Genomic DNA, 26978 nt, shown 5'->3' with positions numbered 1-26978 from the left:
ACTTATTCCAATCATCAAGTTCAATCGAAGCTCATCGGTGTTTTAATCTTCTCTAGCGCTGAGTCGTTTGCATGGAAGAAATTAGGATGGAACAGGACAGAAAATTTAGATTCCAATAGACTGGAACCAATGCTGCTGCGAGCATGCTTATCGAAATCTTGTCCAGCATGGCTGCCCTGCGCTTGGTCCGCCTCGAGATGCTCGCCGAGCAACGCGAATATGTGTTTGGCGACAGGACGAATCCTCTTGACAGCGAGGAGCAGCTGCCACGCTTTGAGCTGGAAGGCGCAGCCTCCGAGCTTTTTCGCTCCCAGATGGAGCACCCGACGTGCCGAGATTTCTGATTCCTGCTCGAGATATCACGGGGCCCACGAGCACACAACAAGGCGCAGGGTACTCCCGCCTTCGTCCGCTGCAGCAGAGATGGAATCCAGTAAATTTATTCTTATCCTGTATCGTAGCCTGTAAAAAAAAGGAGGGGGGAGGATTCCTAACTGCTAATAATGAAAATCTTGCACAGTTATTTGTAAGCTCCGCAACAATAGGAACAGTGTTCCAAACTTTTGCGCCGGAATATCTAGCTAAGCGTCCCGTATGCATTGCGACATGCAGGTAAGCAGAAATTTCCATTTAATGCACGTCGTGTGTTACGGTCTGGTAATAGGAAAAGACTGAGTGGTAGAGCAGTATTAGTAAATAAGAATAGTTTCCAGTATACAGAGCTTGTAATTAGGCATGGCTTCAAATGACAGTACAAGATGCTCTTGATAGAAAAAATAGGGCATGTGCAAAATCATCTGGCAACATTGTACACGCAGCCATCTTGTGTTGAGCAAGTGCTTTGAGGCGGCTCCGCTTAGCCCATGCCCGGCTGTGTATCGTCAGGCGTTAATTAACTGAATTCAGCGCACCAAGTCCGCTATGGCGGAGCTGCCCTATGACACAAGGGCAACGTTTCCCGACAAGCGGTCACGAGATGGGGCGAAATAATTTAGAGGAATTGCCCCACGTCACTGACGATACCTTCCACGCGTCGGCAATAGACCGTTTTAGCTGTGCGTCCGCAAGGGCAGAACGCAAGCGCGAGCCCTGCGTCTTGCGTACGTACGCAAGCGAGCGGACTTTGCGTTACCGTTACGTTGCTTGCTTGGCTTGCGTCGTTAACGTTGGCAACATGGCGGAGCCCTGCATACCTGCTTCGGACCAAATACTGCATCACCGCTGCATTTTTAGACGCGATAGCTCGCTCTAAACGGTTGTATTCACTTTTATTTTGCGCATTATCACCCCTCCGTAATGATATAAGCGAGAAATAGTCATCGTTCTTTACATAAATTCAAGAATTTCTTCATGTTAAGCCTAACTATATACGGCGTACACTGTCGTCATAGCAACGACCCCCGCTAAAGTACTTCTCCAACATTGCACTAGAATTTGTTTTCATTTCATTGAATTGATTTACATGAAAAACAAAAAACAAAGCCTTCGAATGCAACCATTACTACCATTAATAAATTAAGAAAAAAATTCTTCAGCACACTGTTCAGGAGCTTTGACTTGCTGTCGCTAGATGGCGCCACAGTGTGTTAGGCTTCCAGGGCGCTACGCTAGCCCCTCCCAACTAAAACAGTGCGCGTAAGGTGCACAGCTTTTGCGGACGCACAGCTAAAACGGTCTAATGGCGTTGATGCGGAAGCAGACAAAACGCATGCCTTCGCCGTCAAGGCCTACACTGTTTCATCGTCGCTGGCCACCAACGGCTGCGATTCAAGGCATCCGCGCTGTGACGTATGTACGCCGCTGATACGCATTTCTTTTTTTTTTTTTTGCTGCAGTGTATATTATGGCTTGCTTCACAGCAGTAGACGCGGTAACACGGGCGGCACAGAGGCGACATAGTTTGACTCTCATTTGCGTCATTTTGTACATTGGCTGAGTCCCGCGAGCTTTCACGCATGGCGATTCTATCCACTATATACGAATTGCTAATGGGTGAAGTGAAACCGCGCACTATTTTTGCTAGGGGCAAGATCTAACACGTCCTGTCTACCTCGTTTCTTTTGTGTCGTGTCTTTTGCGCAAAAAACCCAGAATGCTTAGGCACCAACCAGCCTGCAAAAACATACTCGCAAGATCTACACCGAGATCTGAGCCATTTTCTCCCCTCAAAAATGCGTTGCGTTCAAAGCTGTTTCCAACGGCAAGGCGGCGCGCCGAACGGGTGGTGGCATTCCGTGGACTTCCTGGCAGCGCTACAACACGCTGTCGCGTTCCACTCCTAAAGGCGAAGCGTCACTAATCAGCAGTTGATTAGTATTAAGTCATTAGCCAGTAATTAGCCATTACTTAGTAATCAGTACTTCATTGTGTGTGACGTCATCAAGTGGTGACGTCACGGTATATGGCAGGCCGCTCGTACACAGCAGCTGACAATAAAACCGTTTCATGGACAGGGGGAGGCCGTTGAAGAGTTCTGCGAACATCTTTTGAAGAGGTTTCTGCACCTTAAGCTGGATTCACACGACGGACCAAATCGCGAAGTGCCCTCGCGGATGGGCATCACGTGACCCTACGTCACTGATTCCTGCTGCTCCGCTTCACTCGCGAGCAGCGATTCGTGATATGGCCGAGAGACCTTTTCACACTTCGGATCGCTTGAGATCCTTGGCCGTGACTCTCAAAGCAGTAGCGGTTAAACTGTTTAGTCTGGCAACGAGCAAGCTTACAAAATCCAATACAAGCCTCTGGTCGAACCAAAGTACATGAGAGCGCGAAAAACTGCATAGTCCTGTTGACAGCTGCGAAGATGGAACCACTTGGCGAACTTTCTAACAGCCAAAGCGCGTCTTGTTCGTACGGTTCTAGGTTTACAGATGACGCAACCTTTTTTTTTTCTTGCCCTTGTGGAAAGTTTTCCCGCTCTGTGGGATACGCACAGAGACGATTACGCCGACAATGCGACAATCCGACTGGCTCGTCCGCGCTGTCGTCTGCTGCTTCCTCCCGTCGTGTGAATGCTCGCCGCGGACGGGGGGACCGCGCGTCAGACATCACGTGACCGATTGGTCCGTGAAGCGGTCCGTCGTGTGAATCCACCTTTAGGCGTACGGTCTTTCGGGAGCCGGCAGTAAGTGGTCTAATCTTGGAGCATGGCCCCCATTTTTTCTCCGTATAAAGAGCGGTCAAGGATAACTGTGCCACTACTCTTATCTGCCAGTAGGATGGCTATATCTATGTTAGCCTGCAGGCTCCGGATTGCCGAGCGTTCATCTTGATCAAAGGACTAACTTGATGACGTCTTCTTCATGCGGGACAACACACCTATCACCTTCTTTAGAACTTGGTCCTGAACATCTCGTTCCACAAGTCGTACTGCCCTTTCTACGGCGCATGCAACCTTTCGCAGGTCCAGAGACTGCCCTTGGTTGACACTGAAGCCTCGGCTCAGTACCTTGGCTTCAGGGGGCTTCACCTTGCAAGACGACAAATTCCATGTCTCGAAGATTGGCGTGGAAACGATGGCGGTTTCCTTTGCAGCGAGTAATGCTTCGAGCTTTTGATCCTAAGATTTCAAGTGCCCCTCCTCTGTTCTGAGCATTTCTTGGTTCGCAACCAGCTGAACACTGGCCAAAATGTCCGGAGAGATGAATTCCAATTGTCGTTTTGTGGAAACCAGGTCGATTTTTTGCCGCTTCTTTTTAGCTTGCATTCTTCAATGCGTGCGTGAAGGAGATGACGTTCAGCCTCGGCAACTACCTAGAGACCAAATCGTGTTTCTGCCGGTTTCTTCCGATGCAACGATATCGGAAACACTTGAATGGGCTTGCCATCGAGGTTGAAACACCGGTGCGTGCGGTAGGCAGCGAGTCTTGCTGAGGGGCTTAAAAAAATGACGTATTCCGGTGACGGCCGGTTGTTCATATTGATGGCGTGCATTGAGTAGTAGATGGTTTGACGGCATACCGTCTGGCCAGGAATCATGGCTGATGAAGTTCACTGGTCACTGACCATGGTCAAAACCAAATGACCTCTCGATGTCAAAAACAAATGAGCCCTGCAGCTCCCTTGTTCACAGTGGGGCAACCGGCTTGACGTCCCCGGGTTTCGGTGACACTTAGTACTGTTTTCATTGATTTGGCATGGATACGATGCAGGGAGCGATCGTTCTTGTTTAGTGTGTTGGCGTTTCTGGATGATAAGTGTCACGAAGTTTAGCCGGGGCGACACATTCTTTTCCGTCATCACTATTTTTCGTTTTCACTTCCGTTGTAATAACTGGGACGAACCAAAGATGTATACAGTGGCAACGGAAAAGAATGCATCAGCCCGTCGAAACCTCGAGTCGCATGCCATCCAGACAGCTAGCTAACACACTAAACAAGAGCGTTGGCACCCAACATCGTATCTGTGCCAAATCACTGAAAAGAGTACTAAGTGGTACAGAAGCCGAGGACTTCCAGCCGGTTGCCTCATTGTGAACAAGGTAGCCTCCTGAAACGTCATTGTTTTTGTTCTTGGTCAGTGACCAGTGAGCTTAATCAACTTAGTCACCAAAAGAGATTTCAACGTCATCGCAAAGTCTGTCAGATACTGGGGAAAAAAGCGGGAGCACCTCTGCTGTGATGAGTTTCCTTAGCGCCACCGCACCTCCAGTATGTAATGCGCTTACTTCGGTCGACTCAGTAATTGGACGTTGTTAGCTCGCAGCTTGTACTTATTGATGGACAGGACATTCCAACTTTTTTTCTCTTTTCCGTTTCCCAAATATAAGTTGTGAGACCTGCACGACATATCGACCAATAGACAAGCAAACACGGCACCTGAATCGAAGGAAACCTCCAAGCACGCGCCTCACCGTCAGAACCGGTCGAGGACTGCAGCAGCTCCGCTGGAATGTATCATTACCTAAAGGCAGGCTATACACGTGCGGAAGGCGTCCGCGAGTATTCTAATTCGCTGCCAGGACACACCGGTCAAACGTGTGAGGCATAGCCGATAGCGCTGCGTAATGACAATAGCAGAGACACTCCCAACGACGCGCTCATGGAGCGTGCACATGCACAGAGTATACGGGCAGAATCCGCTGAAAGGCGGCGCAGTCATCGCTACTATAGCGCCCTCTAGAATCCGCCACTCCGCGGTGGTCCCCGCAATCTCTCCGCTGAGCTTAATGTGGCGTCCAGTGGCGAAAAAGAAAAAGCCGAAACCAGAGGCGCGAAGAGCAAGCGGTTGATGCTCTTATCAGCTGGGAGCACGCCGCCGACCCCCGACCACCCATCGGTCTCCGTTTCGGCCGGCGCTCGGCGCTTGAAGCGTAATAGTTTTAATAGTTGGGGTCCGCTCCTCTGGCAAAGCTCGGGCGGGCGTTCTTTATTATGCATTGGGAGCGGAGGAGAATGATGAGCCGGTTCCTCCCCTGCCTCCCAGCGGGCATGTGGTCGTGTGGGTGGCCTTTCATTTTTTTTTGGCGCCGTGGAGGGGCTCACTCTCGTGCATTCATTTCTCTCGCTGGAGGGAGCCTATAAGCGGTATGCAACCTCCGCGACAAACGCGGACAGAGATATGAAAACTACAGACTTGCTGCGCAGGCATCGTGACGGAGACCGCAAGGTGGTTTACTTTGGGAAAATTGCAGCTTTCAAAGCAAAGTAATTTTTCGCGTGCCCCCTCAGAACAGATGCATTACGAGCTTCTTCATTCCATGCCAGCAAACGTTCTTAGCCGAGTCCAGTCACATGGTAACTGCTTAATCTTGCAGCCGCGGTTGCGACTGGTTGTGAAGTGGAGAAAATAAGATAAAATAATAATATGGGAATAAGCAACATGTCTGACATGAGTGTTGAGTGTTTGGCAGTAATCAAGGTGTGCGACCTGTGCACCCGACCAGCAAGTCAGAGCTTCCAGTGTGTTACACGAATGTGTAACACACTTCACTGCCGTTGGGCACAATTCTAAACCGGAGCACCGTGCAATCAGCACGCATATGCCAGTTTCGGACAGCTTTTGAATGCCCTTTCTCACTTTGAAATTACTTACGACTAAACTACCACTAAACGTAAATGCGAAGTGCCATGACTGCATGGTTTTCCGCTTAGCTAAAAGCGGTCGACTGACGCTCGGAACCAGGTCTCCTGAACACATGCCGACCGCAAGCAGTGTATATCGATTCCACGAAAGGTCAAGACAGGGCAGCGCTGACGCTCTTTCGCATAGTTTCCAGCTCTCGTCTCCTTTTTTTTTTTCTCGCGGGAAGATGGTGGACGTCTCCTTTCCTCCTCGTCCTCTTCTGCCGAGCCACGGCTGTAGCTCGTGAGCTATGGACAAGCGATGCGGCGAGGGTCAGCCAACGTCACAGCGACATCCATCTTCTTTGGGACGCAGCACCGCACATCGGACGGATGCTCGGCATCCAAGGGAGTAAGAAGGAAAAGAAAGGTAAAAACGAAACCGCGAACTGAATATGGGAGGGAGAAAGGGCGCCGCTAACCCTAACGGAAAAAAGAGACGAAGAACGTAGCGCGCACTCCCAGGGAAGAAGTACACACAAGCTAACACACGCACGGGGGCAGGGAAGAAAACTGGAGCAGATTCAAAGCGTCAGGCCAAGCGTGGGAGACCTCCCCCGCGATCGAGAGTGATTACGGCGGCAAGCCGCGCTGAGTCAACCCCGCGCTGCTACCGCCGTCGGGGGTGATGTATATGCAGCTGAAGCATAGAGCGGTCAGCTAATGGCTGCCCACGTCGGAAAGAAATCGCCGATGAACCGGCAGCGTGGCCCGGCCGCTGCGCGAATAAAGGCATAAAGAGCGGTGCGTTCGACGAGGAGCTCACTCCCGGTCCGTTTGAGGAGCTGTATTTGTGAACAACTTGTTGTGAAAATGAAGTGCCCTGTTTCTTTGGCTGGACTGTATAAAAAAGAAAAAAAAACTACTCACAGAGAGAGAATAATTCGGGAGTTGTTGGAGTATTCTATGTAGGTGCATATTAACGAAACTGACCCCTTGTCTGCCACCTTGGAGAATTGTCACACCTACGCTGGAAGACAAGGTAAACAGACGCAATGTTTTTCTTTTTTTCCAGGCAGTGCAGCGCTTGCGCAATCTTAACGAATCGTAAAAGTCACCAGCGTCAGGCTTTAGAATGTTACGTTAGTCAAGGTGCCTTTGTCTTGTGTAAGTGTTTTTTGTGAAATAAAATCCGTCACAGACGCCAACAAAAGCTGACTGCAGGTACTTGAAGCAACTATGGAGGTCTAAGAAGAGCAGATATACGGAGATCCCGTATTTAAGATGTTAATGAATTGTGCATCGGTAAGATCCACAGACCAGCGGGCTGATCCTTAGTCATTAAAGAGGCCGCTAAATAATGCAACTTTTTTTTTTTTTTTTACTATAGCCTCAAGACTGCGAAGCATGGGTGGATGCTGGGGCTTAGTGACTGCGCCCAGTCAATGCGCCATGTTTCTTTTTCTTTTTTTATGGGTGCTTCACGTCTCAAAGCGACAGGCGCGGCCGAGATCGAACCCGCGTTTTTCGTGTCAGCAGCCCAGTACCCTAACAACTGAGCCACCGCGGCAAGTAGCGTCATGTTTGTTATCAGCAAAAAATAATGCAGTTGGCTTCGTATCCGCACTCCTGTAAACACAATGATTGTGGAAATCGGAAACCTTCGCGCCTAATCACGACGAATTTGTGTTATGTTTGGTTTGGTTTATGGGGTTTAACGTCCCAAAGCGACTAAGGCTATGAGAGACGCCGTAGTGAAGGGCTCCGGAAATTTCGACCACCTGGGGTTCTTTAACGTGCACTGACATCGCACAGTACACGGGCCTCAAGAATTTCTTCTCCAAAGAAATTCTAGCCGCCGCGGCCGGGATCGAACCCGCGTCTTTTGGGTCAGCAGCCGAGCACCATAGCCACTGAGCCACCGCGGCGGCCAATTTGTGTTATGTCTCAAATGAAGAAGGAGAAAAATGACCCTATCGATGACGCAGTTCGTTGCTATTACGGCCTTTTTTTTTTTGCTTTTTGCAAGGAGCTATCTTCTCTTCAGGACTCACATTTTTTTCACGACAGCTATACCAATGAGAATGCACCAGTGTGGCTGCTTGCCTGTTCGTCCAGCATAAAATGTAGCGAGCACAATCTCAAGACACGGTGGCGCGACAGCAGCGCTTGCTGACCACCCTGGCGGAGAGCGGCCCCGAATTCACCACCGTCCGCGTGTCTGTCGCCCTGTGCTGCCGCCTGCCTCTGTCCCGTCCCTCACGATGTCCTACCAGCTGGCCTACAACCGGGTCCTTCCAACTCATCGTGACATATTTTTTCTATCTTTCTCGCCATAATTGCGGCTTCTTCGGTACTCTTGGCATGCAGTCAAGGTACACGTTGGACGTAAAAGAGCGCAAAGACAACTACAGCAATAGAAAAATGACGCGACACAGCAACGCTAGTGTGATATGGTATTATTGCTCGCTGAAAGAGCCCACACACATACGTAAGAACTCTTGACGACGTCACAGCTTTTTCTCATTTGGGTTCTCTTACCGCTCTCACGGCACGCTGGGATTTAATCAGTTTGTTATAAAAACATTTCTAAGAATTCGAGCTTATGCCGACTGAGGGTTCGCTGATTCACTCCCTGGCGTCATTTTCTATGTGCCCAGCACCAAGTTTCACTGGAAGAGACAAAGGTACGACAAAACATGCCACCACTTTTTCCCGAGGCGGAAGGGACAATTGTTTTCAGCCTTCTTTGATTATCGACAAAATGCCTCATCTGTATATACGACGGATTTTGATGAAAATCGGTCTTTATGCTAAGAAGTAAGTAGGGAGAAAAAAAAGTTAGAAACCGAAAACTCAAATACAGAGTCAGAATTCTTTCGTCATCGATAAGAAAGTCAATTGATTATTCTTGCTCGTTATGTGCAACCAGCCATTTTGCACTGTTTCCTTTATTGCTATCTGGCCCATCGGTGTCCTTATCAACACCGTGTTCACTAAGCCCGGGCGGCGAAAAAAAGATTATCTGTCGCATGTTTGCGTCTACACTTCCGTTCTCCTCATTTGTGATTTCCTTTTCAACGCGCCTGTATTCGTCAAGTATGGAAGGAAACAAAAACAAAACAAGCACCTCGAGGAAACCTGGACGCAAGAATGCATCGCCGACGTGCAATAGCGAGGAAACCGCTTTCAGACGCTCTAGCGTACGCCAACATGTCGTAACGACGAAGGCAATTATCATTTTTTATGTGTTCCGTTCCTAAGGCCAGTGTTAAGGTAAGTGAACAAAAAATACGTTTCCGCCTAGATAAAAAATCAAAAAGTCGTTAGGTGGCTCTAAAAAACGCACAGGAGTTTGTTTCTGGTGTGTAAAAAATAGGAGAAAGTTAAATTCAAGTACTCAGAGGAGCGCACCCAAGAGGGTTCATAGGTTAACACTGGATGTATATAAGGAAATTGCAGCAAAGGAGAGAGAGAGAAAAAAAAGAACAGGTACGAAGAAGAAAGAACGCGTACACAGGCTCAGCGATTTTAAGAATGCAGGCAGAAAAAGCAGGTGAAATGGCAGAGCATAAAGGGAGCTGTTCTAGAGTTCGTACCCAGCGTCCGCGAAGGAAAAAATAAGCCGCAGGACATAAAGGCGCACTCTTCCGGAGCTAACTGCGCGTGTTTTTTTTATGTTAGCGTCGCTGACTGCTGCTTGCCTTTGCGGACCTATGCCCGGTGCATGCGCTTTTACACGTGCACGGCTTCATCTTCCTAAGTGGAAGATGTCGCTACCATCTCGTAATTGCAAAATGATAAATATGCGCGCCATTTATTCTTCTCCCTGCCCGTCTTGCTTCTCTTTTCCATTCGTTTGCTCTTCTGCTCACTTGTTCGTAACAAGTCTTTTCCTTTCACTGATTCTCAGGCGTTCAGGGTCCATCCTGTGTCGTGCACGATCATTTTTTTCCCCTGCTAAATGAAGGTTAAAATGCAAGTACTGAGCGTGACTTCTTTTCTGCTCCTTGGTTTAGTCTTTCCGTCATTTTCGCAGACCACAATGACTACTTGTTATTTAGCTTTACACGCGAGAGGAGATCGAAGAGCTTGCTTCAGGATAAATCCAGGAAATTATGAGGAACGTTGTGTTAAGAAGTCATTGATTTAACGACCGCAGGAAGTGAACGAAGGAAGATTATCTACGTGTCTGTCTATGACCGCTCGAATGAAGAGTGTCCCCGCACAGCAAGAAGCGAACCTGTGAAAAACGATTGTAACTGCGGTTTCAGGTTGCAGGTAAATGAAAAAAAAAAAAAAATCTCGATAGTTCCTACACTTTCACACTTTTCGAACAGACACGCTTAATTGTACGGAACAATAACCCGGAACAGTACGAACGCATGGCTTGCGTTGGCGTCTGTCCTCTACGGTTTGTGCTATATCCTGTTCACGAACCGCCCACGTCTGCTGGGTTTCAATATTATAGTCTCGTTTATTTTTTCGTTGTACTTAGGAAACCAAACTCACAATTTTGGAAGTGATTGGATGGCTTTCACCTCCATGTTAAACGCGGACTCTGATATGAGGATGACGTTGCCCTCCTCTGTACCCCGGGAATGGAATCGTCGTACATAATCGAGGACCTGAAAAAAAACAAAAAAACAAACACTACTATATAGGCTTGAAAACTTATATGTTTATTTTTTGGTTATGGAGGAGAAATATCAGGAGAATAACAATGACTGGAATTTACTTGCCTGGATATCTTGACTTACGATCTGCAGCTTACCGTTGTGCCTCAACGGAAAACAGTGTAACAGTCGTATCCTGCCAGTGCTCGCCTATACTGGGCCATCACTTGGGGCCAATGAAAGGACTTGGAAAAAGGCTGAGGACAGCGTGGCGGGCTATGGATAGAGAGACGACATCGGAGTGACGTCGAGACAGAGACAGCGAGGAGAGTGAATTCTTACGAACAAGCTCGAGTTACGGATCTCCTTGCGAAAATTGCCATGAAGAAATGGGCTTGAACAGGATATGGAATTCAGAGTCGACGACCTGTTGTGCTAGGCTAACAGAGTAGATTCCAAGCGAAAGGAAGCGTAGCCGGAGGTAGCTGCGGGTCTGGAAGGGACATAAGATACCGTCTGCGACACGATAACCATGGCTGGCGCCGCTGAGAGCTAACTGGAGGACAGGCAATGGAAGAAGGCCGAGCAATTTATCTGGAAAACTAGCACCGCCTGTTGCAAGCACTGTACTCGTTTTGCAGTTGACGTAACATGGCTAATAATGATGGTGATGATTATAGTTTTATTAGGCGCCATTTGACGGCATACAGGCTGGCAAGGCTGGTAAAGCTTGACATTAATTAACAGCAGCAGCATTTTGATTTTTAAGTGCGCATATCAAGGGCAACAAATGATCGAAACTAGAAGGTTTGCAACATGTTTCATCAGAGTTTGTCCGCTTCACGTCTGCCGATAACTAAGTGCCCCATAGTAACGGCAAGAGAACAAAAATGACAGTACCAGCGCGGCGGCATGCGCACGAAATACGTTGTACCAAATAATATGCGGGGTAGTGGTCACCTATGAGAGGCGCAGTTGCTAATCAAGAAAATCAAACGTGAAGTATAAACAAGCCGCAAAAAAAGTCAGTGCTAGAATTTGTGCGATTTTGAGCTACTTCCATCCCAAGGAACAAACTAAAGCGCAGTGGCTAACTCCACATGCGATTGAAAGGGGAAGTTTGATTGAAAAAGAGAAGACAAAATGCATTGCGTGCGAACCCGTCACGTGTGCTGGCAGAACGTGATAAAGAACCGCTGTTTTTATTTACGGCGATTCAATCACCAAGACCCGGAAAGGATTTCGGGGCTACAACACAAAGCACGCCTCGATGGCAGAGGGAAAGGTTCACGCAGAAAACGCAAAGGGGCGCAAATAGAATGAGGCGTAACTCAATCACACACCACAATGAAACAACTGGCTGAGGGAATCCGAAAGATAAGAACGTAACAGAGAAAAGGTGAGTACAGACGCAGAGTGGAAAGATGGAAACAAGTGAAAGGATCGAAGTCAAAGCGGGCACGCGCTGGGGTCGGCTACGGAGTCGAGTCCGAGGTTCAGCAACGCCTGTGTACGTGAGGGCTCGCACAAAGAAGCATCGCAAGAGAGCGAGTGCCACTGTGCTGCAATTCTTTTGCCCCCCCCCCCCCCCCCCCCCCACCTCCCCGCCCCCCCCAGAACTTGGTCGGTCACAATCGAATACACGCGCTCCCGTGTCAGCCCCTTCTCTGCGGCGACCGCTGGCGCCCCCTCTCGTCCGTTTCTTTTATCTCTCACTTGGGTGGCTTGCTGGCCGTTTCGTTATGCTCTCCACCTCCATTTATTTATTTATTTTTTTCTCTTTCGAGCCTTCCTCTGGCATCTCGCGAAGGGTCCCGCGTCGGACTCGATTCTTTCTCGCCCTCGTGGTGCCTATCTGGCGACCGCTGGTCGATCGGGGCCGCGGTGTCCCCGCGCGAAATCGAATCATGGTCGCCGCCAATTCTATCAGGAGCAGCAGCAGCTACGGTGGCAGAATAAGCTTCTGCCGCCCTCTCGGCGACATCGGCGGCCTCTGGCGGGCACCCGGCGAAATTGCGGGGTTGCCGCCTTCTTCCAGCGTGCTGCTCTGGAGCTATCTAACCACAGCCACCCCCGCCTTCCTTCTTACACCACCGCAGCATTCGCCACCTGTTCTTTCCTTTCTTCTTTCTTTCGGTCGTATTCCGGGCGCATTTTCGTCGTACGCGTTTTCGTTCCTGTGCGCGTTCTCTCTGTGGCAGTTGTTTTTCTCTGGGAAACGCGAGTCGCCGCCGCCGCATTGTGGCCTCCGCGGACCCCTCCGGAGTTGCCGCATTGTTGTGCGACTCGGTCAAGCGGAATTCGCGCTGTCCGCTCGCGTGCTTGGCCCCGCGCCCTCCCCACTTTTTCCTTCTTTTCCTAATGGCCCCCCGGTTCTACTTTTTCCCTCTTCTTTGTACTCAAGCCGCTATCTCTCAGGCCAGCACGGACTGACTCGGGGGCTGAGAGAGGCGTCAGCTGGCTTCCATCCCCGTCTTTCTTCCGCTTCCCCAGCCGATTCACAGCGCGCGTTACGCGGCGGTGATATTGAGCTCGTCGCCGATAGAGGAGTGGAATGTGCACGTAGCTCCGCAACTGTCCCCGTGGAGCAGGACGAGGGTTGCGCTGAAGGCGCAGGAGACACCGTTTATTAGTATGTAGAGAGTGCGGAAGGCGTTCGTTTCGTTGCGGTTTTATTACATTTCTTTTGTCGTTCGTTCCCTTAGTGCTACTCAGTTTTGATGAGAACTACGACCAAAACGCTGAGCTGAGCTCATTAACTCTCTATACAGGTATACCGCTGTCAGAAATTAGGTACGATACCATGTGCACCGAATGACATTCACGGGCTTCTCACGTCCAAAGGGCTCAATTGTACAATCGATATTGTTCCGTAACATTGGAAAGCAAACGACTTGCCGACGGAGCGGCCACGGGGGTTCGATGAGTCAGATTATGTGTCTATGAGTCTATTTTTGTTTTCTCTTTCCTTTTTAGGAGTCCGTGCAAGGCGAGAGGAGGAATAAATAGACCCATGCGTTTGCTTGGTGGAGTACCGCTAGGTTAAGGAAATCACACAAAAAAAGACATGCGGGAACGTCTACGAGACCTAAGTTATACCCTTAAGCTAAAATTAAGGCAGTAGAAACGCAAATTTTGCGCATGATTTGACCCCATCGTCTTCTATGGTGCGCTTCAACTAAATTTATTTTAATTTCTGCAAGAAACTATATGACATCTCGCCGCAAGCAATTCGGCATCTGCAGTAGTCACATTGTCGTATAGTTGATGCAGTCAGTATAAAAAATAAAATTATGACGCCTTCTTTTTTTATTTCTTTTTGTTGCAGGCACTAGCAAAGTAATCATTATTGCTAGGTCCTTGTGAGCGAGAAGTACACGCAGGAGAAGGGCTTCGGGTGAATTTCGATCGCCTGGGCTTTTATGGGCCGAAATCTCACAGTCAGGAGAACAACGAGCGCTGTAGTCGAGGCTGCAGAATCTGGGCACACCATCACGGAAGTGCGATCGCTGCATCCAGGATCAACCCACAACCTTGTGCTTAACAGCAGAACGTCCCAGTCGCACGGCTGCCACGGGCATGCTTAATATGCAGCTTTAGAATAGGGGGCCCCAAGACTTGGGGTCTCCCAAGAAGTTTGGGGCGTCGAAATGCGCATGCGGAGAGCGAAAGCCGGTCCTTGCGTCTCGAGGCCTCCTCGACTCGGCTGTTCAAGGGGTGCAGCACCTCCGTCCTCGCTTTTCCGGCGCCCCCTGCACTTCTTCCCTTGTTCTGCCAAGCCTGGTGTCTGCACGAGTGCTTGGCCGACGTGCACTTCCTCAAGAGAAGGTGCAGGAAAGGGCGTTCGTCGCACCCAGCGCATGAAGAGCAGACGACGCTGCGTACATTGTCAATGGAGCCAGGAGAAAAACCCTTCAGAACCCCGGCCATTCATTTGGGAAGGACGCGAACGGATGCATTTGTGAGGCGTCACGTAAGCGACGTTGCATGCTTTCGATAGACGCGTGGTTACTGGTCGGGAGGGGTTTTGTTTCCACTTGTGGCCGCTTGTAGTGGGGGACCACGATCGACGAACACGGCCTGGTTTCATCGGTTTAGGTCCCAGTTCTCTTTATGACATCATGGCATGATGTGTAGACATTCAGAATATTGGTATCTGCCTTAGACGAGTAGCGTTTGACAGTGCGGCTCGCGGCAGAAGATGAGACTTTTATTGCGAAAGCAATACTACTTGCACTTTCCAGGGTGACCACCATCGTGCCGCGGCGGTGACCACCACTGACCTTCATTTGACATTGATTGCATTAGTTGGATTAGATTGGATTACATTGGATTACATTAGATTGGATTGGACTGGATTAGGCTGGACTGGACTGGATTGGATTTGATTGGATTACATTAGATTAGATTAGAGTAGATTACATTGGATTGGATTCGATTGCATTGGATTGGATTTGATTGGATAGGAGTGTATTGGATTGGATTGGACTGGAATGGAATGGAACGGATTGGATTGGATTGGATGGGATGGGATTGGATTGTATAACCGATGCATCACCACAAGTCTAACCACAAGCACCACCACCAGCTACACTACCAGCTGTACCATGGCGTAGGTACGGATATTACCAAGCTAAGCCACAGCGAATTTTTTCTACCTCCGACACAACCGCCGACGCCGGCTCCCGCCAGTGACGACGACGATGTGAGCGACGCGGCGTTCCTTCCGGTGGCAACCGTTTCGGATGAAGACGGGGCACAGGTTTGGAGCGCCAGGGAAACCAAGTTTTTTTATATCCACATACACAGAGATGAAGGACTTGGTGAGAAAAACCAGGGCACTTGGGTATGTTATCCTTATGTCCAAAATGATCTGCAGCATGCCATAATGGCGTGTTACTGTTTCCGAACACCGGCAATATGAGCAAGAATTATGCGTACAGTAGCACAGGGCATTTTTGCTCGTTTTGTAGTAGTACCAACAATGTTAATGCAACGATTTTTAGAATAGCTCGCAGTGTTTTGCAGCTCAACGTTTCAGTTTTCTTTTCGCAGACAGCGCTGCAAATGTGTGGCTGCCAATAGGGGGATATTCTGATAACAGAATACCTGAAGGCTGCACACATCTACTACTATGAGGGTATTGAAGGAAACAGTCAAGTGCCACTGCGAAGTTGATTCACATCAAGTAGCGTCGTGTTTTGCTCTTAACCATACTTTGTACTTTTGTGTTTATTTATTTATTTATTTATTTATTTATTTCACATACTTTCAGGGCCCGAAGGCATTACAGAAAGGAGTGGTACAACAAAAAAAAAATACAGTGCATAGTTATACAAAACAAGTTATATGATGGCAGAAAACACAGTTTTCTTGAAGTTCTCAACATCGGTAATGGCAGCGATGGAGGGAGGAAGGTCGTTCCAGTCAACGCTGGTTTTAGGAATAAAAGAATCATGACACAATTTGGTTCTCGAAAATGGAACACCGACTTTAAATATATGATCAGAACGGGATGAAATGTATGAAGGGCTCAAAAAAAGATGATCTTTTAACAGGGGGTTATGGTGATACAGTCTGTGGAAAAGACATAGTCGAAAACACTTCCGGCGCGAAGAAAGGTCTGGTAAGGCAAGTGTGTTTTTCATAGAAGTAATGCTGGCGTAACGGGAATAGTTAGTTAAGATGAAACGTGCTGCACGATTTTGAATGGATTCTAGTGTGTTTATCAGTGTGATTATATTAGGATTTCAAACTGCAGATGCATATTCTAACTTTGGTCGTACTAATGTTTTATAAAGAGTTAGTTTTATCGGCAGAGGCGCGGTAGAGAAATTTCGGCGCAAGTATCCAAGAGTCCTGTTGGCGTTATTTGCGACGTGTTCGACGTGTCTATGCCATGATAAGTTACATGAGATATGAACACCTAGGTATTTGTAGGAGTTAACTGATTCAAGTGGAATGTCGTGAAGAACATAAGTACGCTTGTTATCAGTGATGTTAGTGCGACGTGACACATGCATCGTTTTATATTTATTAACGTTTAGTTGCATGCACCACTTATCACACCAGTTAGATACGCTTGTGAGATCATCCTGAAAATAAATAGAATCAGTTTGGTTAGATATTTTGTGATAGATGACGCAGTCGTCTGCGAAAAGCCTGATAGAAGAATGAGAAATGCATTCAGGAATATCGTTAATGTAAATTAGGAAGAGAAGAGGTCCCAGTACCGACCCTTGTGGTACACCGGATGTCACAGAGGTGTGAGAGGAGGAACAGCCGTTAGCAGAGACATATTGAGTTCGATTCGATAAGAAGCTTTTAATCTAGTTCAGTACGTTAGGGTCAATGTTAAGCATGCTAAGCTTAAGAATTAGGAGATCGTGGGAAACAGTATCAAAAGCTTTCGCGAAGTCCAAAAACACACAGTCTACATCAATGTTCAAGTCAGTGTAAGCAAAAAGGTCATTAGTAAAACATACAAGCTGTGTTTCACATGAAAATGTCTTCCTGAAACCGTGTTGTTCTGCTGAAAAGAAGGAATTAGACTCAAGGAAATCAATCAGATGAGAGTATATGATATGGTCCAAAATTTTACATGGTATACTTGTGAGTGATATAGGACGATAGTTATCGGGAGAATGAGTGTTACCTGATTTTGGTACTGGAACAACCTTGCCAACCCTCCAATCGCCTGGAAGTACTGAGGAACAGAGTGACTGGGAAAAAAGCATTGAAAGCATAATAGAAGAGTAGGGTTCAGAGAGTTTCAGCATTTTAGAGCTGATTGCATCGTCACCGGGCGAAGAAGACATTTTCAAGTTTTCAACCAACTTTTGCACACCGACCCAGTCAATACTGATAGGGTCCATTGGCAAATAAGAGAAAGTAGTTACAGGCGGTAAAATATTAGCACTTTTCTGGAAAACGGAAGCAAACACATCATTTAAAACGGAACAACACTGGTTCGGAGGAATGGAAATATTGTCAGAACGGGTTAGTTGAATTACCTTATCTTCTTTGCCCCCAACAATATTCCAGAATTTACGCGGATTAGATTGCAGAAGTGATGGGAGGGTGTTGTCAAAAAAGTTCTGTTTAGCATCTTTAACAGCCATTAAATATTCAGCATGAATGCGATGATATGCTGCCCAGCGTTCAGGAAGGTTAGATGCTTTAGCGCGACGAAAAATACGCTTCTTTTTGTTGCATAAGCGGCGTAGGGTTTTGGTAAACCATGGAGAGGTAGTATTTGAGACAATCCTAATTTTAGGTACGTATCTATCTATTAATTCTATCAGTTTATTTTTGTACAAGGACCAGTTTTCTTCAATAGTAAGTTCGGAAAAGTTCTCAGTGTAGTCGGCAATGAATGATTCTAGTTCAGCTGTGATGGACGTGGTATCGGCGGCATTGTAATCACATATGGTCTTAACTATTTTCTTAGGACGAACATTCTTCTTAATTGTGAAGTGAAGCAGTGAGTGGTCACTCAGTCCTTCTAGGTACGTTGGCGGAGAGACCAAATCTGGAGCAGTAGTAAAACAGAGGTCTAAAATATTAGACGATGTGCTGGTGGTACGTGTGGGTTTGTTAATTAGCTGGGTTAGATTAAAATCGGCGCAGGTGTCTAAAAAATTAGTGCACTCGGAGGATGGGAGGATGGTTTCGCCACACTATGTTTGGGAAGTTAAAATCACCCAGTAGGAATAAGTGTGATTTCGGGTGTCGAACAATTAATTTATTCAGGGCATCATGAAGGTCGGCGCAAAAAGTAGTAGGTGAGGATGGGGATCTATAACAAGCGCAAAAGATAAGGTCACCCGTTGGAAAGCTAACATGGATGCAAACGATTTCTAGTGGTGAATCGATAGAGATAGCAAAGGAATTTATAGCAGAGCTCACGGCAATCAGTACACCTCCGCCTGTTCGGAAATCGCGGTCGTATCTGTAAAACTTGTATGTTTTTTCGCAGTCTAGTATTTCGCTATTCTTTATTTTTGCTGAGAGCCAAGTTTCGGTGAGCACAACAATATCAGCCGAGCATGCATCGATATGTGACGATAGTGATGTACGTTTGTTGATGACACTTCGGACATTAGTGAAAAGAAGCGATATGTAGTCTGTTTGCGTTCGATCATGAGATAGCTATGCTGAGCTTGAATGTGCGGTGGGTGAACCTGGTGGTGTGATGTCTCTTTTTGGGGTAATTGCACTCCTGGCTGGTCCGATTTCGCATACTTCGTCAGTAGCTGCACAATAATCGTAGCATTTTTTACCTATGATCAATTTGTTGTGGCGTAAAGAATAGAATTGGCCGCTAGCCTTGCCGAAATCACTAAGGGCTTTCCGCGATTTACGGGTTGCTTTACAAAAATCTTCGCCGATAGAAACGCCTTCTTCTTTAAACTTTGATTTTTGTGAAAGTATATATTCTCGAGTTTTATAGGACGCAAACTTAGCAATAACAGGTCATGTTTTGCCATTTCCAAAGCTGCCTAACCTATGAGCCCTGTGAATCGCGACTTCCGAGGAATTCAGATTGAGACACTTCGAAAGAAAGTGTTGGATCTGGGCTTCCGATTGTGCCCACGTTTCTGACGAATTGTCAGAGATGCCATAGAATATTAAGTTGTCGCGTCTTGACTGGTCCTCCAGCTCGTCCAGTCTGGACGCGAGCGCAACGCTCTCATTTGAAACAGCCTCTTGGACTGCTGCAGTAACATCGCTACTAGAAGGCATGTTTTCGAGACACTCAACCGCGGCTTCCACAGCAGTCATCCTACAAGGAAGCAGCTGTGGAAGAAGATAGCGGAGCTCATGAATGAAGAGTTCCTGTGTAAAATGACGGCCACTCGGGTTGAAAACAAGTGGAAATCATTCGGCCGGGCTTACAAGAAATGGAAGAAGGACAATAATCCCTCCGGTCTTCAACGTGTCAGCTGCGCGCACGAGGCGCAAGTTTTGATTATTTCTTCAACTGGTGAGTTGTTTTGACCATTTGCGCGTCACACAGAGAGCTGGCTGATATCTTGGAAAAAGAACACAGCGTCAGTCCGAGGCTGTTCATGGAGCCTGGGATGGCAATCGTCGCCAGCGGAAGTTCCGAGTAAGTGAACTCACGTGATGTGTGCAAAACCGTGGAAATAACGTGACACGTGCATAATTACTTTCAACAGGACAAGCATAACAGAAGCGCCTCCTGCGCAGCCACCAGAAAAGGAAGCAGCTCCCTCCAATCATGGAGACACTGCAAGGAATGGCGGAAACGAAAGCCAAGCAAGTGAAGAACGGGAGCAAGCAAGGGCCGTGATGACCGCATGGCGAGATTCGACCGCCTGATGGATAAGCCTGCAAAGCAGCACCGGATGGGCAGTAAAGTTGTGCTTCACTTGCACTGCATACTCGAGCTATACTAATCAAAACAAATTGGCAAGCACTTGGTTGCGTTCGGAAAATAAAAGAGTGCAAAACTTACCCTCCACTATAAGACGCTAGACATCGGTTCCAAACGGTATTTCTTTGACGAGACGTCACAGTGTGTTAAGGAAATCGCCCAACATCAAATGAAATCGCATATCAGGCATCTCTTCGTAGACAGTATTCACACTCCCATCGTTCAATTTCGCACCCCAACACCAGCACGCGGACTAACCTTGGTCTTTCGGTATTCTTTGCAAATATACGCTGCTTCATTCCACAACGGCAGCTTGTGTCTAACCTCGTTTCGTCATCGGACAGCAACATTGTCCTAACCAAGACATGGCTAAACACTAATGTCGGCGATTCTGAATTTTTACAAGACTTGGCGAACTCTCGCCTTTTTCGCACAGACCGTGACGGTTCTCGAGGAGGAAGCGTCCTAACTGCCATTAATCGAGAACTACCATTCATTCTTGTGAACTTCACGTCTGACCTCAAAATTTTATGGCTAATATGCCACAATGCACCGGTAACAACGCTAATTGGCGCCTGCTACCGACCACCACATAATAGCCCCGACTTTCCTTGTAAGCTTAACAGCGTTCTGTTGCAACTCACAGCAAGGTATGCCTGCGCAAGGGTTATGCTTTTTGGTGACTTGAACTATCCCTCTATTAACTGGCATCGCCAAGCTCACACTGCCATAGCTCAAGAGCCCCGTGGATTTGTCGACGTATGTCTTAATTTTAATCTTTCACAATTAGTAACTCAGCCAACACGCGTCACTGGGACATCAGAAAACATCCTAGGTCAGATTTTATCTAGTAACCCTGAGACTAACTTCTAGTACTTATCTGAGAGAAATCAGTGATCATAAAGTAATTCACGCCACGTTTAATATTACCCCGGATAGAAGGAGAGTAGCTAAAAAAAAAAGCATTAATGCTTTACGATAAAGCTGACTACGCAGGAATAAATAACGTATTAATCACCTTTTTTTCTGATTTAGAGCAAGCTTTCACCAAAACATGGTCACGAAAATTAGTATTGTTAAGAATAAAACTAATTACCTAACCAACAAATATATCCACACGGGCATTATCAAAGCTGATAACCAAAACCCTTAGTTTAACAAAGCACTCAACAGACTGAAAAATAAAAAGCAACGGCTCTGCCGTACAGCGAAGCTTAGGCCGAGCGCCGCAGCAATGGAAGAATATTACGCGACTGATATTGAATATTTGTCAGCGACCAAAAGCGCCAAACGTACCTTTCTTCATAATGACCTGCCGAAAATGATAAACAATAATCCAAGGAAATTTCGGGAAACCGGTAAACAAGCAACAATCACGCGATTTCCCCCTTACTAGCTGCAACGGCGACGTTGTCAGTGATGCGGAGTGTGCCTTTTTGTTCAACGCAGCATTTTCATCTGTTTTCACGATTGAATCTAACCATTGCCCTTACTACCTTCTGCTACCGAGCTGGCGAAGCCAACCACCATTTTTCTTCCAAACGGCATTTCGTTCATAATTGATAAATTAAAAATTCTTCATCTGCTGCAACCAACGAAATTACTTCAAAATTTCTTAGGAACCCCAAAGACATATCTTCTAAATTTCTATGCTTGTTTTCTCAGTCACTTGTAAGAGGTATCATCCCGGATGACTGGAAGGAGCGGAACGTCGTTGCTGCCTTCAAATCAGGTACCAAGGGTTCACCCTGTAACTACCGCCCAATTTTTTTGCTAACTAGCATCTCTTGTAAACTCATGGAACATGTAATATACTCTCAAGTCATGCAGAATCTTGATTCCATTATTTTTTTCTCTCCATCCGAACATGGATTTCGAAAGGGTCATTCATGCGAGACGCAGCTTGCTATATTACTTCATGATCTTCTCCGTAATAGCGATGCTAGCATACAAACTGATGCCATCACCTTAAACTTCGCCAAAACATTCGATAAAGTTCCTCTACTTTTAATGCTTTTCCGACTTAACTTGCACGCAGACATTATTTCATGGATAAACGAATTCCTCACACATCGCTCAGAGTCCGTTATCGTTAATAACTGCTCCTCTAATCGTATAGCAGTCAAATCAGGCGTGCCGAAAAGAAACTGTCCTTGGCTCCCTCATATTCCTAATTTATTTTAATGAATTATCACAAAGGCTATCATGTCGAGTGCGTCTATTCGCCGACGATTGCTTTATTTAAACCACAGTTACTTATATAAACGATCAAGAATTCTTTCAGGAGAACCTCAACCGCATTCATGCGTGGTGTAATCTTTGGTTGGTGACCCTTAAACCCACTGAATGCAAGCTCATGTCTTTTCATCGCCGTCGCAACCATACAATTTTTGATCTTCCTGTCCAGCTTGTTCCATCATATACACAGCTATATGCATCACTATCAGCAGTGATCTGTCATGGCGCGAGCATGCGACAAATTTAATCTCATCTGCTTATAAAAAACTAGGCTTACGTCACCTTCACCACGCCCATCAAGATGTAAAGTTACTTGCTGACAAATCATTAATCCGCTTGAAACTTGAGTGCGCATCCGTCATTTGGAACCCATTGCAAGGATAACGAGGCCGTACAAAACGGAGCTGTCCGTTTGATTCATCGCTCATACTCATACGATTTACGTTCATACATATATACATATATATACGCTCACTCATGCATATACGTTCTTACGAGGCACATATGTTGACACATATACTCATATGCTGTCGATTGACTTCATATAAGACACATTTGTGACACATGTGACCTCGTACGCTGCCTGTATCATCTCATAAGAGACACATTAGGGGCAGATGTGGCTCGTATGTAACACATATGAATTCATACGAGACACATATGAAATCATACTAGATTTTTTGATAGGGAAGTCACTTGATCGGGTGTACAAGGACAAAAAGGACAACAGTTCGTCTGGTCGCCACCACCGCGTGTGAATATGAAGAGTGCGTTTGCATATTTGTTGTGGTCTTCAGCGGTGTCGATCATTATTGCATGAAACAGAGAGCTAGCGGAGATACTTGAAAGGCAGCGCGGCATTAATCCGCAACTTCTCTTGGAGCCTAGAAAGGCTCCTGAATGTGGAATTCTCTTTGGCGGATGCTCAGTGTTAATGAAAGACAGTTTTTTGAAACCTTCAAAATGGTGTGGCAGCTGCATGTATAATTTCAACAGGACGAACACTACAGAAGCATCCAACGAGATTCTGCGTGTGCCAGTCAACGACAGAATGCTCGCAATAGTTGAGGATAGCCCGGCTTCTAAAAGGAAATGCCACAGTATGCCACAGCTTAATCCTCTTTTTATAATGGTTTTATAATGGAGCTTACTTCCCTGTAGGAGGCAGTGTATTTATTTATTTATCTTTTGGTAAATAAAAAAAAAGAGATAAAAAGCAGCCCAATCATTCATAACAACTTTGACGCAATGCACATCTATGTACAGAATTTGGGGTACAAGAACGTCAACTGTGCTGTTCACCCAATAAACGTGTATTTTAGGACAAAGCACCAACGCAGTAGACATGCATATGCAAAAAAAAAAAAAAACTTCGAACTGTGTATTTCACGCAGGTATACTGCGCATTGACGGGAAGACATTGGTATACACAGTGAAATGCAGGAAACGAGGCAGCAGCGCGCAGATAACGATGCACCATCTAGCTATGAAATGACGTGACATTGTTCAAAGCGGAATAAAAGGATTCATTTGATGAGATAGAAGTAACAACGGCTGGCAAATGATTCCACTGACGAATGTAAAACTGCTGTAGGCGAAAGCGAACAAGCCGAAGCAAGAGCTGAGCAACACAATGAAAAAGTAACTAAGAAAAGAGGGCACGCAAACAGCATGGGGAGATTTGACTGCCTGCTAGACTTCACCGCAAAGGAGCAAGGGTCCCCACAAGGAGAATAAAGTAGTCTTGCGCTACCAGTTTGTGCTCAATTTATTTCATAATGGAAAGGTTGCTCATATAAGAGGAAATTCATTTTACAAAACACTTTTGTACACTGTCTTGGCATTCATAGAGATGCGACATGTTCCTAGCACTGCTCCTTTGCAATGAACTCTCGAGACTGAAAATCCTCTTCAGTGTCATTCTTACTCACGTGTTCCCCTCGTGGCAAAGACGTCAGGTACTGCAAGAAGTCCCCCTCATTGTGTTGCAGAGGTTGTGGAGCACGCATGCTGCCATGGCTATATAGCAGGGCTGCACAACTATTTTGGCATCCACAAGGTACAACCTCCTGAAACTCTGTTCAAGCATCCTGAAGGTGTTTTCAGTTGGCAGGCTGTGTCGCTTGTTAAATTGCTTTTTCTAAGATGGAAATGAGGCTTCATTGTCCCTGAATGAGGTCATCAGCCAAGGCATCAGTGTGTTAGCAGAATGTAGTTTTCACCGCAATTAAAAGCTGCAAGGGACGTGCGAAGAAAGGGCTCTCCCTCAAAAAGCGGGCATCGAGGAAAGATCTCGGGAACCGGAGGAAACAATTCAAAAACCTATTCCTATCATGCAGAACCCTTGCAAAACGTTAGATGGCCACTTTTTGCGATTGAAATATGACTGTGTCGATTCGCTTGGTCAGGGTCTGGATGTGCGAACCATCGATGCAGCCGATGGCCTTTGCCTCCACTCTTGGCGAGGAAACCTGCCTTGATATGACTCATCTCTGCACTGCTGGGCCAGCATATAACATCACCGCTGCATGCGTGCAAGAAGTACATGAACCGTGCCACGCAAGCACACACCGACGACTCTGCCACGTCAAACTTGTCGCCTGTGGCGTACATCGACATTTCTGAGGCGCTATTATACACGTGGGCAATTAGGCGAGTCTTTTCATCGGATATTTGTTGACGCCCATGCAGTGCGTTTCGGTAGAAGGAAGAAGCTCTGAACTGACCAGGGCAAACGCCGGAGTGCGAGTGGCGACGGACGCAATCCGCTTGGGCTCCGTGACTTTATTGGCAGTATGCTTCCGGACAGTGCGACTCCAGCGTACTATCATCAGTATTACTGGGTCCGTAACTCCGGCAGGACCCTAGAGACACCATTTAAAATTACGTACATCCATTCTGCCTATGGCAAAATCTGTAGTAACCTCATCAGGGGGCTCAGAAATTGATAACATGGGAGAAGGAGTAGGAACGCAGTCAGGATGCGGGAAAAACTGACGGGCTGCCTGTTGTGCAAATGAAGCTTCATCCACAATTCAGAGCCGAGCGAGTGCATTCGGTATAATCAGCTGCTTGAGAAGTGCGTTCCATGGCGTGAAATACCCGCCAGAGATGTCTATTACCCTGTGTAGAGGAGAGGCGGGCACACCATGCAGCCCAGCGTTGTCTGCTAAGTCGCTTTGAGTAGCCCCGCGCACGTACTACTGAGTAGCCCGATGAAGAGCTGGAAGAGCTGAAGGGTCATCGGAACTGCGAGAAGCGTAATGATCCTCCCGGCGACGAAGAGCCGAGAGATTAAGAAGGTGCATGTCCGGTTTCAGATAATTCTCATTTACAGCAGTGGAGAATGTGTGAGTAGACAAAACAGCTGAGAGTGTAGACAGAAGAGTAGAGTTCAATGTAAACAACCGATTATCTGCGCGTAAGGAATCCCATGATGTAAAGCGCACGCTGCGGCGTATTTTCCGGAGACGCGAAGGTGTGATGGAGATTGAAATAGGGCTGTGATCACTGCCTCAAGTACTAGTTCAACCGTCCAACGAGGATTGCCGGGGCCTAACCACCAAGACAAATCAGGCGAATATGGACCACCCCGTGGGCGTGTTCAAGTTTGTGGTTGATTTAGTAGTTGAAATGGATGATCTAGAAAGGCGCCATGATTGTGAACACCCCATGAGGAATCCAAAGGGTAGCCTCACGAAGTGTGAGCGCCGTTGATGTCTCCGCCAGCTAAAATATGGGTGCCCGAGTAGTTATTTCGGAGGAAAAGAACCCAGCCTATAGGCTGGGAGATGCTGTTCCCGGACGGCCATAGAAAGATACAAGCATCAGTGGTGTATGCACAGATTTTACAAGGTCAACGACCTCTGGGCGAGTGTTGCACTACCGTGAAAAATCGATCGGTGTATGGGGAACAGAACGATGAACAAAAATTGCAGATTTACCAGGATGGAGGAAGGAAGCAAAGCAGCGGCGACCAGGGATGGAAGGAGAAGGTTTGGTTTGGTTTTGTTTATTGGTGTTTAACGTCCCAAAGCAACTCAGGCTATGAGGGACGCCGTAGTGAAGGTCTCCAGAAATTTCGACCACCTGGGGCTCTTTAACGTGCACTGACATCGCACAGTACACTGGCCTCTAGAATTTTACTTCCATGAAAATTCGACCGCCGCGGCTGGGATCGAACCCGCGTCTTTCGAGACAGCAGCCGAGCGTCATAACCACTGAGCTAGCGCGGCGGCGGGGAGGAGAATGGTACGCGTAGAAACCAGAGAGTCGAGGAAGGGAATTGTTCTCTTTAAGAAGGAAAGGCCCAGGCCTTGAGTTTGCCGTCGCGCAGGCGGATGTTCACTTCAGACGACTTATTAGCAAAGCCTCGGCAGTTCCATCGCACCACCAGAGGTGATGGACTATCCATGGCGAGGCCGAAGAGCTGCTCACAGTTCTCTTCTCGTATTCATCTGTTTTACTCTCAGTATGACCGCACTTTGCCCGAAGTACTTGATTTTCATTTCGCAGGGCTGTGTTTTTTGGAACTTGAGCATGTAACTCATTTTTTAGTTCTTCCATTGTGGAATCCGCGAATTACATGCTTTAGGCTAAGCTTCTCTGTTCATTACGCACCTAGCGCCGTTCAGTTCGAAGGTCTCGTTCGGATGCCTCACATGATAACTTCAATTCTTGGCGGAGCTCGTTTTTCAGCATCAGGAACTCTGCTTCTAT

At 47.1% G+C, this 26978-nt stretch overlaps 1 pseudogene; it reads left to right on the top strand.

The window, feature by feature from the left end:
- The first annotated feature begins 167 nt into the window (after nucleotides 1-167).
- Nucleotides 168-19966, top strand: LOC149341932 (uncharacterized; annotated as a pseudogene).
- The last annotated feature ends 7012 nt before the right edge of the window (nucleotides 19967-26978 follow it).

Source organism: Amblyomma mixtum, chromosome 5 (genome assembly GCF_055824585.1).
Source record: "Amblyomma mixtum isolate Tamu chromosome 5, ASM5582458v1, whole genome shotgun sequence".
In the NCBI taxonomy this organism is placed as follows: Eukaryota; Metazoa; Arthropoda; class Arachnida; order Ixodida; family Ixodidae; genus Amblyomma; species Amblyomma mixtum.
Note: the sequence above shows the minus strand (reverse complement) of the source record. Positions and strands in the feature narration are given on the sequence as shown.